Source organism: Petaurus breviceps, unplaced genomic scaffold (genome assembly GCF_028583685.1).
Source record: "Petaurus breviceps papuanus isolate PSGF00001 unplaced genomic scaffold, PetGlider_PUasm1.0 428, whole genome shotgun sequence".
NCBI classification, from domain to species: Eukaryota; Metazoa; Chordata; class Mammalia; order Diprotodontia; family Petauridae; genus Petaurus; species Petaurus breviceps.
The window spans coordinates 2905850-2918943 of record NW_027186331.1 but is presented as its reverse complement, the minus strand read 5'-3'; the positions used below and the strand labels follow the sequence as shown (position 1 = coordinate 2918943).

Genomic DNA, 13094 nt, shown 5'->3' with positions numbered 1-13094 from the left:
CTCTCCAGTATGAATTTTTTGATGTTGAGTAAGGATTGTACTCCTGGTGAAGGCTTTCCCACATTCATTACACTGATAAGGTTTCTCTCCAGTATGACTTTTCTGATGGTCAGTAAAAATAGATTTCCTGCTAAAAGCCTTACCACATGCATCACATTCATATGGTTTCTCTCCAGTATGAATTTTCTCATGACAGGTAAGTCCTGCCTTGTGACTGAAAGTCTTCCCACATTCATTACACTGGTATGGTTTCTCTCCAGTATGAATATTTTGATGTTCAGTAAGTATTCTTTTCTTATGGAAGACTTTCCCACATTCATTACATTCAAAAAGTTTCTCTCCAGTATGAATTCTCAGATGATATACAAGGCCTGACTTTTGACTAAAGCTCTTTCCACATTCATTACATTTATAAGTGTTCTTTCCAGGATGAATGTTTTGATGCCCATTCAGTCCTGCCTTCTGACTGAAGGTTTTCCCACATTCACTGCATTCATAAGGTTTCTTAACCTGATGAATATTCTGACTGTCAGTAAATGTTCTCTTCAGTCTGAAGGCCTTTTCACATTTATTACTTTCATAAGCTTTTTCTATAGTGTGAATTTTATTATGGTCAGCTTTCTTTGAATAGGCCTTTCCATACTCATTACATGCATGAATTCTCTGATGTTGTACAAGTCCTGTCTTCTGACTAAAAGCTTTTCTATATTTCCTATTTTCATATTTTTCTAAAATACGAATTCTCTGATTCTGAGAAATGTTTATGCTGCTGGACAAAGTCTGATCACATTCATTCTTTAAATGTGTTTTCTCTCCACTATATCGAGTATGATTTTTATTAAGGTCTGAACTATAACTAAACAATTTCTCACATTCATTATGCATAGAAAACCTCTTCTTTAAGGAGATTCTCTTCTGTTTATTCATGTATGAATATAATCTGACTCTTCTTTGCTCTATACCACACTGATGAAGAAGATTCCTTCCCAGAGACATCTTACATTGTGGGAAAAGGATGGTTCCTTGGCAGAAGCCTCGATTATATTTTTTATATGCATGTTCTCTAACTTGATTTGAAGTCTTCCTTTCAAAGGTCTGTATGTGTCCAAAAAGTTTCTCTTCATTGCCTTGCTGTTTTTCTAATAAAGTACAACATTCCCTGGTTTTGCCAAGCTTGGAGACATGGGGAGTAGCCATGTGAATTCTTTCTCTGAATGGTTCTTCCATGGAGAGGCCAATCTTTGGAGTGGATTTCCTGGTTTCAGGCCTAGTATCCCAATCTGAAAAAAAAATGTGAAAAATGTAAACATCCCTTGTTACTCACGCATTATACTTAGCTCAAGTTCCCTGTCTTCCATCAAATATAGTGTTCTCATCTACTTTTCCAGACCAAGTACACATTGCTCCCCTTCAGTGACACTATGCTCTAGATAAATCGGCCTCCAGAGGCTGTACTCATATCTCAGTTGCAGCCCTTCCTCACCTCTGCATTTTCAAAATTCTGATTTCATCTGAAATTCAGCTCAAGAGCAACTTCCAACAGGAAGTCTTTCATGGTGCCTCAGTGATTTGCATTTCCACCTTAATAAGTACCATTCAGGGACAGAGCCAAGATGGTGGAATAGAAGCACAAACTTGGCAGGAGCTCCGCTCCAATCACTTCCAATACATGTAAAAACATGACTCTAACTTCAGAGCTACAGAACCCACAAAGAGACAGAGAACAAATCTCCTGCTGAAGGCAGCCCAGCAGCGCACCAGGAGCCAAGTGCCGTCCCACATGAGCCAACATGAGTTGGCTCCAGAATGGCCCCAACAAGCGCGGCCAAAGCAGACTTCAGGAGAGTAGATCAACAGCAGCTATGGTGGTTTCCAGATTTCTCAACCCATAAACACCAAAGACAAAGTAAAAGGTCACTGTGGAAGTCTGCTGGAACAGGGAGAGAGGGAAGGGCAGTCTGACCCCCGCCCCCAGGGCAAGAAGTGGCAGAGCCACACTGGTGCAGCTGCTGCAGTGTCACTGCTTCTAGAGCTGCTGGCCTACAGATCATAGGAGCGGCAAGTGACCATTCAGAGAGTAATTGCTTTTACTTTAACCTGCTTGGATCTGGATTACAGTCTTCAGTGGTGGTTCTGGGGTGTGTGGCCAGAGCTTGTGGGGACTGTAGAGAGGGTGCTTTCTTAATAGCTCTGGCAGCTGCAAAAACCCCAGTGATTTGGGAGAAAGCTCTCTCCATTTTGGAAGCAAGAATTCTACTGTGACAAAGACCTCAAAAGTCAAGTAAGTGGCTGGCAATATAAGCAAGCAAAGGAAGCACAAACAGACCATAGAATCTTTTTTTGCGGACAAAAAAGATCAAGGCATGGAGTGGGAGGAAGCCAGTGAAGTCAGAATTCCTACATGAAAAGCCTCCAAGAAATATATGAACTGGTTATGGGCCATGGAGGAGCTCAAGAAGGACTTTGAAAATCAAGTAAGAGAAGTGGAGGAAAAATTGGGAAGAGAAATGAGAATGATGTAAGAAAATCATGAAAAGCAAGTCAACAGCCTGCTAAAGGAGACCCAAAAATACACTGAAGAAAATAACACCTTAAAAAATAGACTAACTCTGGGGCGGCCAGGTAACACAGTGAGTAAGAGCACCGGCTACAGTGTTGGGATAACCTGGGGATCGAATCCGGGCTCAGACACTTAGCATCCACCCAGAAACACCTGGCCGTGTAACCTTTAGCAAGTTACTTAACCCCGATTGCTTTAAAAAAATAAAACAGACTAACTCAAATGGCAAAAGAGGCCCAAAGAGCCAGTGAGGAGAAGAATGCTTTAAAAAGCCAAATTTGCCAGATGGAAAAGGAATTTCAAAAACTCCTTCAAAATTAGATTGGAGCAATTTCAAGCTAATGACTTTATGAGAAATCAAGATACTATAAAACAGATCCAAACAAATTAAAAAATAGAATATATCTCACTGGAAAAACCACTGACCTGGAAAATAGATCCAGGAGAGATAATTTTAAAATTATTGGACTACCTGAAAGCCATGATCAAAACAAAGAGCCTCGACACCATCTTTCAAGAAATTATCAGGCAAAATTGCCCTGATATTCTAGAACCAGAGGGTAAAATAGAAATTGAAAGACTTCACTGATAGCCTCTTAAAAAGATCCCAAAAAGAAAACTCCTAGGAATATTATGGCCAAATTCCAGAGTCCCCAGGTCAAGGAAAAAATACTACAAGCAGTCAGGAAGAAACAATTTGAGTATTGTGGAAACACAATCAGGATAACACAAGACCTAGCAGCTTCTACATTAAGGTTTCGAAGGGCTTGGAATATAATATTCCAAAGGTCAAAGGAGCTAGGACTAAAACAAAGAATCACCTACCCAGCAAAACTGAGTATAATGCTACAGGGGGAAATATGGTCATTCAATAAAATAGAGGATTTTCAAGCATTCTTGATGAAAAAACCAGAGCTGAACAGAAAATCTGACTTTCAAATACAAGAAGCAAAAGAATCATGAGAAGGTAAATAGGGAAAAAAAGGAACTTATTAAAGTTGAACTATTTATATTCCTACATGGAAAAACGATAATTGTAACTCATAAGACTTTTCTCAGTATGATAGTTGAAGGGAATGAATATATATATATATATATATATATATATATATATATGTATGTATGTATGTATGTATAAGAGGATATATGTGTATATAAATATATGGGTGAGTATGGGCATATGTATGTTCATGTATACATAGATGGAACGGGATGAGTTGAATATGAAGGGATGATATCTAAAAAATAAAATTAAGAGGTGAGAGAAGAATTTATTGGGAGAAGGAGAAAGGAAGAGATAGATTAAGGTAACATCTCATATAAAAGAGGCAAGAGGAAACTGTTACAATGGAGGGGAAGAGCAGAAAGTTGAAAGGGAATGGGATAACCTTATTGAATTTGGCTTAAGGAGGGAATAACATACACACTCAATTGGGTCATCTTACCATACAGGAAAATAGAAGGGGTAGGGGATAAGAGGGGAAATGATAACAGGATAGATGGTAAATAATTAAGAGGAAGGGGCTAGAAGTAGAAGGGATTGGGAAGAGATTCTTGTAGAAGGTGGGATTTTATCTAGGATATGAGGGAGCTGAAAAGCTAAGAGGCAGAGACGCGCAGAGAGAGCCTTCCAGATAGGAAAGAGCCAGAGAAAGGGCCTGGACTGAGAGATGTTCTTGGAACAACATGGAGACTAGTGTCATTACATCAAAGAGAAACTGCAGGTGTGTAAATGTAAATAGACTGAACATAGAACATGGAAATAGAACTGAACATAGCAAATGGAAATAGACTGAATAGCACATCCTCATACAGGCAGAGAATAAAGAAGTGGTGGAAGAAAGATTAACTCAACTAATAAAACACATGAAGGAAAAGGGGTGGGAAATTAATCCCGACAAAATTCAAGGTCCAGCTCAAAGTGTGAAATTTTTAGGAATAATTTGGAATAAGGGTCATAGGGAAATCCTCCCCAAAGCCAAGCAAAAAATATTAGACTTTTCACCTCCTAGAGATAACAGGGAAGCTCAGAAGTTCATCGGGTTGTTTGGTTTTTGGAGAAATCACATTCCTCATTTGGGTCAGATCTTAAAGCCATTATATAAAGTTACCCGGAAAAAGTATGTATTTGAATGGGGAGAGACAGAATCAAAAGTCTTTGAGGAAGCCAAAATAGCTATTCAAACTGCCCTGGATCTTTGGCCTGTACAGCCAGGGCCAATGGAATTACAAGTAACAGTTTTGCATGGATATGCTGATTGGAGTTTATGGCAAAAACAAGGCAGGAATGTTCCCTTAGGATTTTGGTCGCGGAAACTGCCACCTGCTGGCCAAAGTTACACTCCCTTTGAACAACAATTATTGGCTGCATATTGGGCATTGGTAGAGACAGAACATTTAACCTTAAACCATGAAGTTGTGTTGAGGCCAGCCATACCCATTATGAATTGGATAATGGGAACTCCTGCCTCACACAAAATAGGACATGCTCAAGAGTCATCAATTATTAAATGGAAGTGGTATTTGCAAAATAGAGTTAAGACAGGTAGGCCAGGTGTTTCTGCACTACATGAAAAGGTATTAGAATTACCAAAACATTCAAATGATATCAGCATACCAGAAACTCATGAACAATCGCCCGTTTCTTGGAACAACGGGTATGATTTACTATCTCCTGAACAAAAGAATCATGCCTGGTTTACAGATGGGTCAGCCAAATACATAGGATCCAAAAGGTGTTGGAAGGCTGTAGCTTATAACCCTTCATGTAATACTATTCTGGAAAGCTCTGGTGAAGGTCGGAGCAGCCAATGGGCCGAGTTGGTAGCTGTCTACCAAGTAATTCAAAAGGAACAAGGTGGTCAATGTCATATATATACTGATTCCTGGGCCGTAGCTAATGGCCTAGCAGTTTGGATGCCAATCTGGAAAAAACATGAATGGAAAATCAGGGACAAAGATGTATGGGGGACGGAACTATGGGAACAAATATGGGAATGGTGTCAATGTACTAATGTATCTGTGTTTCATGTAGATGCCCATGCAAATCAAGATTCTGTGGAACGTGAGCGTAATGCTCCTGCTGATGAATTATCCAAACTTCAAGGAAAGGCTCTAAAGGTTACACCCCGAGAGGAAAACGATAAACAATTAGGAAAATGGGTCCATATCACCGCAGGACATCTTGCCGCTCTTGCATCTTACAGGTGGGCATTAGACAGAGGGATTAACATACCTCTGGATCTATTTAAGCAGATAGTACAAGATTGCATACAATGTCAATTATTTGCCCATCAGCCCATGCCGAAAAGGATTACTGGAGAATTGGCTAGAGGGTTTTTACCTGCTCAAATTTGGCAAATAGACTATATTGGACCATTACCTATTAGTCAAGGGTATCAATATGCCTGCACCTGTGTGGACACCTACTCCGGGGTATTAGTTGCTTGCCCCTATAAACGGGCTACCCAGAAAAATACTTGCAAAACTTTAGATATTATTTCCCTTTATTATGGGACCCCCTTACAAATACAGAGTGATAATGGCACACATTTTAAAGGTAAGGATATAGATGAATATTGCAGGTATAACAATATAGAATGGATTTATCACATACCATATTATCCCCAAGCTGCTGGCCTGATAGAAAGGATCAATGGACTATTAAAAGAAAGACTGAAAAAACTAAGTGAGAACCATGATTTAAAAAGATGGAAAGAAAACCTGTTTGAGGCCTTAAAGCAATTAAATAATAGGCCTCTGACTCAAGAGGGTGGGACTCCTCTTTCCAGAATGATGACTCCTAACTTACAGATAAGAAGGATTTCATCCCCTTTGACTATTCAATGGTGGACCTTGCATGAGAACGCTAGACAGCCCTGGCGTGCCTCTTTAGGCTCCGCTGGGCATGATCTATATGTAACTCATGACGTCCATATCCCTCCATTAAGTCAACAATTGTGCTCCACAGGAGTGGGAGTTAAACTCCCCGAAGGATACTATGGACAATTGTTCTCCAGATCTGGCTTAGCCTTAAGAAACCAGGTCCATGTTTTGGGTGGAGTTATAGATAATGATTATAGAGGTGAAATTAAAGTTTGCTTACACAACTCTCATAAAAACGAACCTTTTGAGTGCAGAACTGGTGAAAGAATTTGTCAACTGGTAATATTACCCTATTTAAATGGTTCGTGGCAAAAAGTCAATGAATCCCTGGATTCTACTGAAAGAGGGGATCAAGGATTCAGGAGTTCTAATAATGGTGACATTTCATGGATACCGGAAAAGGCATTTTCTGGCACCAAAGTTTGGGTAAAGAAACATCAATCTGACAGACCAAGGCCAGCTGAACTTATAGCACAAGGAAATAATAATACTGCTATAGTAGTATACCCTGGTGATGACAAGTGGTATCATGTTCCACTAACCCAAATGTTTTTACAAAATTAAGTATCTTACAGTGCTCACCTGCTGCATGCTGATTAAAACATGGACTCCAGGAGCCCAGATACATGATCGCCTCCAGGGGCCCACGGTCTTGCCGGTATCTTACATATCCTGGGCTTATGACTACAATGAGACATTAATGCAGGACGGCTTTAAATGTCCCTACCCCACCGTGTCTTGGTGTAATTATATGAATTGGTCCTACCCGGAGAATGTAGAGGTCTGGGCAGCTCCTAGCCCCTTATTCCAGCTACTAAAGACTAACCTAACTACCTTTAATGTAACTGTCACTCCAGCACCCGGAGCAAATATTTCTTGTACCATCACGAACTTATCACCCACCACCCACCTTCCTTTCAACTGAATATAGCCAACAGCAGAAGACACAAGCAATTGGACTAATGTACATTCCAAGGCCATGGCCTTTACTATTTACATGCCAGAAATGGACAATAGGTACCTATATTGTCATAATGCTACCCCGATAGTGGATCGGCGGTATAAGGAATGGTATAAGAAACTAATATGGACCAGACCAGCTACTCCAGAGTCCCCTGGAATAGTTCGTGTTCCTAAATCATGTACTAATACTTCTATCTCACAACATAAAATAGTGTTTCATTGTAATGTGACTTTTCCCCCCTTTAGCTAACTGTGTTAGAAGAAAAAGGGCCTGGTATGATACATTGCTTGGTGGTGTAGGAACCGGTTTGGGTGTAGTGAATTCTGTAGACCTTGAGGCCTTGGCCAGCAGACTGCGCAGTGCTGGACAAGATGTTTCTCAAGCTTTAACTATGAATGCCCAATGGTTACCCACGACGATCCTGCCACACCAAAACACACTAAGGAACCAAGGCCAATTTCTACAAGTCTTTAATGATAGTACCCTCGTTAATTTAGACCTTATGAAAAATATTAGTTTGCTATTTAATTGGACTAAATGTTCCTTGCAAAATCTGTACACCCTTATACAAAAGGAAAATGCCCAAAGATTATTACAAGAAGGTAACTTACAAATGTGGGATAATATACTTGACTTGTCAAATGTGTGGAAGAAACAACGACCCGAGAATATTGAATGCACCCCGTATTGGTGCACTGGGACCGTTGTACTTTATCAAGTTAAAACCTGGACTGTCATGTGTCAATTTCATGTAATACCTTTTGTCTTGCATTGATACTTTGCTTTGCCTCATATATATGGGAACTATATGGATTGGTATAATGTAACTCATACTTTGTCTGATTGTATTGTGACTAGTGGAGGGATTGTTTGTGGGATGATGACTCGGCAGATGGAACCCTGTCTGAGTCTCTCACATTCATCCAATTTGTGTGATTTGACTTTGTACCCAGTGGATAATTTTTCTATGATATATGAAGTATCTGCTCAGCATATTTGTATTGCCTCTAATAACCTTACTGACCTTCTATCTGTAGATGTTACTGCTGTTCCATTTTCCGGTTGTTTATCCAATGTGACCTTTCTACGCTGGCAGGGAAATGATTTTTACTTCTTACCAGATACTGATATAGTTATGAACTTTGCTTGGGTACCCCAACCTTTGCCTCTACCCCATGTGTCTTTATCTCTATATCCCCTTGTAAACATCCTGAATCAGTCGGCCGAAATCAAAAAGTTACTAGAGTCCAATCAGCGCGCATTAAATGAACATCGAATACGGACTCTTATAACTGCAGGGAAATTAGTTGAGGCCTCTCATTTAGTAATCTCAGACACTAATCATCATTGGTATGATTTTCTTTTTAAATCTCCTACTGCTGCTATGTATTTTAATTCCTTGGCTATCCCCATATTATTGCTTGCTTTGTTCGTTTCATGTCTTTGTATATGCAATGGTTATATATATATATATCAAAATACGTGCTATATATACTCATGTTACACTTTTGCCCTTCACCTATTATTCTCATGATCTTAAGGCCAAATGAAATGGAAATTGGAAATTCCCCTTTAAATTGATAAGATCACTCAAATAAACAGGTTCAGTTCAACTCCAGGCCATGACCGCTCCATGACTCCTGAGTGTTCTTGGTTTAGCATTCCAGGAACTAGCCATTCCCAGGCCACGTTGACCTGGAGGGGTGGCTCCCCTCTTTGTGCAGTGTGATGTTGTTAAAAAACACATACCAAGCCTCAGGCAGATGGGCCAGATGTGTACTGACCAAAGGGCGCATGTACCAGAAACTTTCTGGCTCCAAGCCTTCTCTGTATAGAACAGTATAAGGGACCTGCGTCTTGTGAGCCCGGTGAGCTTCACCCGTGGGGAGGACGCTTCGCCCGGGAAAATTCTTTACACAATTCAAGTTGTGCAGGCTGTAACGGGGCTCCCAGCCATTGACTGACTTTGAAGGTTCCCTTGAATTGGTGATGTATTCTCTTCCTTTACCAACTATCTTGATTGGTATTGTGTTATTGCTTATTCTTATCAGTATATGCTTCCTATGCAAATCTAAGCTATCTGTGCCTTGCTTTTTCTAAATAAATTTCTATTTTATATTTTTCTGGTGTGTTGAAGAGTGTCATTTATAGGAGTGGATCCGAACCTCATTAAATCATACTAATACACTGAACAACACAATCCAAAAGGGACATCACAAGTGGGCTGTGTCCTGTCCTGATTTTGTTACAGACACCATTCACACACCAACAGAGAAAGAAGCAATGTTCACGCGAGGAGAAGAAGGAGAAGGGCTCATGAGGATCAGGCGAGGCACTGAAATGACAAAAGAGAAAACGCTCTCCTTTCTCGACAGCCTCCTCTGAGACTGGAGAGATGTGCAGGAAGCCCTGGGATGAGCACATGAGCCTCTTGGAAGCAGCTCATCCCAGACAGAGGCAGCTCTGCTCCACAGGGGCCTCAGGAGCTGTGAGAAATCCCGGGCCAAGACTGTCAAAGTCCTTTCTGCAAACAACCAGCTTTGTGTGGCTGGTGACGACTCACCTTCTTTTCACTCACTCACTCACCTGGACAGGTGCTTCCTGGGCCATCTCCCTCTGACAGCCAAAGCACTTCCTCTTGCTCCAAATGGTCAACCACATCTGGTTTGGAAACTGCTAGTCCTGCACATCGAAAATACAAAGATTCCAGTTCAGAAAGCCAGCTCAGAATGTGAGCTGTCTCTCACAGGGAAAAATGGAAATGCCAGGAAGGCCTAAAGAGAGGGACAAAGGACTTCTGAAGCATTCCCTGTCCTGGGCTCTTAGGAAGTACAGGGGAATGCATTAAGGAGTGAACCTGGCCCCAGAAAGGTCCCCCCCAAGACCATGGGAACCTTCCATGTCTCCGGTCTTTCTTTACACTGGAACTTTAGGGGAGAATTTCAGACTCGAGGGGAAGAGGAATAACAGAGGAAGGACCTCAGAGACCAATGAACCTGACAATTTCTTTCACCTGGACACAGCAGAAGTATCCTGTCACATGGCCACAAAAGGATGAGAACCTATAGGTTCTGCATAAGAAATAATAACTGGTAACCACAGGAGAGAAGCCGTAGCATTTAGTATGGAAGGAAGCAAAGCTTCTCCAATAGAGAGTCCGAGGTACCAGGGGCAGCCGTCCTCACCCAGCCAGACCAGGTTCCGGTAGTTCTCCAGCATCACTTCCCTGTACAGCTCCTTCTGAGCGGGGTACAGGTGTCCCCACTCCTCCTGGGTGAAGTCCACAGCCACATCCTGGAAGGTCACTGATTCCTAAAATACCAATGATGTTGCTGTATCTTCAGGTCCCCTTCCCAACAGGAACTCAAGAGGACAATGTTAGTTTCCACAGAATCACACAATTCAAGACGGAAAAGGGCCCTCAGAGGCCATCTACTCCAACCCACACTTGAAAAATGATTCAGCCACCACTTCCTCAACAGGTGGAAAAAGCAACCTCAGCCTGAAACCCTTCAGTGAGGGGGAACACACTGAAACAGCTCCAATTTGTAGGAAGTTTCCCCCTATGTTGAACCACAAGCTACCTCTTGGCAAGTTCCCCCCAATGCTCCTGTTTCTGTTTCTGTGGTGAAGAACAAATTTCTTTCTCTCTGCCTTTGGGATTACCCAATATCAAAAAGGAGTGAGTTGATAATCTAGGGAAGGTGTTACCTCACACACCTGGTGACTGCTGGTGGGCAGGTGGACTGGAACCATTCTCCTCTACTTGATGCCCTCACTGAGTTGGGAAGGGAAGAGTCCTCAGAGATCAGAGCTAGAGGAAAAAAAGGAAACCATGAGCAGGTGCAGCCCGGGCCCCTCTTTTGCCTCCAGAGTCCTGGCTGTGAGGATGAAGGAAAGAGATGGCGGGTGGAAGAGATGGAAGACAGGCGCTTCTCTGCTTCCCTCTGGGCCCCCCAGGCTTCCCATCATGGAAGGTCACCACCTCTGTCATCCTTGCCCTTCAGTCCCCCTCATCTCACACATCCTGTCGGCTGTCAAGTCTTACAGATCCTAATGGCAAAGCACCTTTAGTGACCCTCCAAGTCACCCCTCCAGTTTAGGCCCGCGTTCCTTGCAACAGCCTCACCAGCCTCTGTCTGTAGTAAAGGGCAGGTCTCATCAAATGACTCACCTACTGAGTCACTCCCTACTGCCTCCAGAATCAAACAGACTCTTCTGCTTGGCATTCCAGGTCTTTATGAGTAGCCCCACCCCCTGCCAGGCTTCTTACACCTTCCTGCTTTCCACATTCTCTGCCTCCAAGCTGCTCCTCAAATCCAACCTCTCCTCTGCCATCTGAGCACTCTCCCTAGCTGTCTACCAGCCTGGATTACTCCCCCTCCTCCTTTCTACCTCCTGGCTTCCCTGCTAACCTGAAGGCTCAGTTAAAATCTCTCTTCTACAGGAACCTTTCTCCATCCCCCTTAATGCTAGGGGCTCCTTCAGCTGATGTTCCTGAAACGTTCTTGTATCTTTCATAGTTGCTTGCATTTTGTTTTTCCCAACAGACTGGCAGCTCCTTGAGAGCAGGAACTGGGTTTACTTTGGCCTTCCACTGGATCCCCAACACTTAGCACAGTGCCTGGCACACAGCAGGCATGGAATAAGTGCTTCCTGACATGACTGGCTGCAAGTCTCTCCTGTCTCTGACATGTCTTCTCCATGGCTGTCACAGTGATCACTCTAAACCTCATGATACTCCCTATTACCTCTGGGGCTAGGTAAATTCCTCTTCTGGCAGCTACAGCTCTTCATCATCTGGCTCCAGGCTGCCTTTCCGGACTCATTGCACAATCTCTCCCTTCACAAACACTCTATGGGCCAGCTCAATGGACCTGCTTTCTCTTCCTCATTCATGGCCATCTACCACCCACTGTCCTGCCTCTCTACAAGGCCATTCACCAAGGACCTGGAAGGCAGGAAAGCGGCGGGGACCGAGGGAGAGACGGGGGAGAACAGAAACTGCAGCAGTAGAGGGAGATGCAGCGTCTGGGGCAGGAGGGGAATCAGAATGGAAGCGGCCTCCTGGGCCAAGACAACAACCGGCTCGATCCACGCAGATCCTTCTCCTTCACCTCCCTCTCAGAGAATCCCCAACTTCCTACAAGGTGAGAGTCAACTGTCACTATCCATGTGGAAGACATTGCTGATCCCCTCTAACACTCAGTCCCAGTGCCTTCCCTCTCAACATAGAACATTGCTTTAGATTCATCTTTGTCTTTTAGTGACATGTGTATGTACGTGGTGTTTCTAGCAATGGACCACAGCTTCTTTGAGGGCTGGGCTGTTTCATTTTTGTCTCTGTACACTAAATACTTGGTATAATGTCTAGTACAAGGCAGGTGTTAAATAAATGATATGTTTGATAGATCAGCACTAAGAGAACTTGGGGAAAGCACTCGAGGAACAGAAAAGAATGACAATGTGGACATAGGACCTTAAGAGGCTGTATAGATGGGGTGTGCTCAACAGCAATAGCAGTGTTCATAGAGGGAGAAGAGTGTGTCTGGGAAAAATGAGCTCAGTTTGGAAATGAGGAGGGAACAGGAAGGTGAGGGAAGCCATGCTAAAACAGGTGTAAGAGCTGGCGGAGCCTGCGGAGGCAGTATGAGGAAGAAAGACCCAGGGGCAGGAAAGGTGGCA

General features: G+C 42.8%; 1 pseudogene; it reads right to left on the bottom strand.

The window, feature by feature from the left end:
* Positions 1–13094, bottom strand: part of LOC138171395 (zinc finger protein 135-like) — a 19314-nt pseudogene that overhangs the window by 4102 nt on the left and 2118 nt on the right.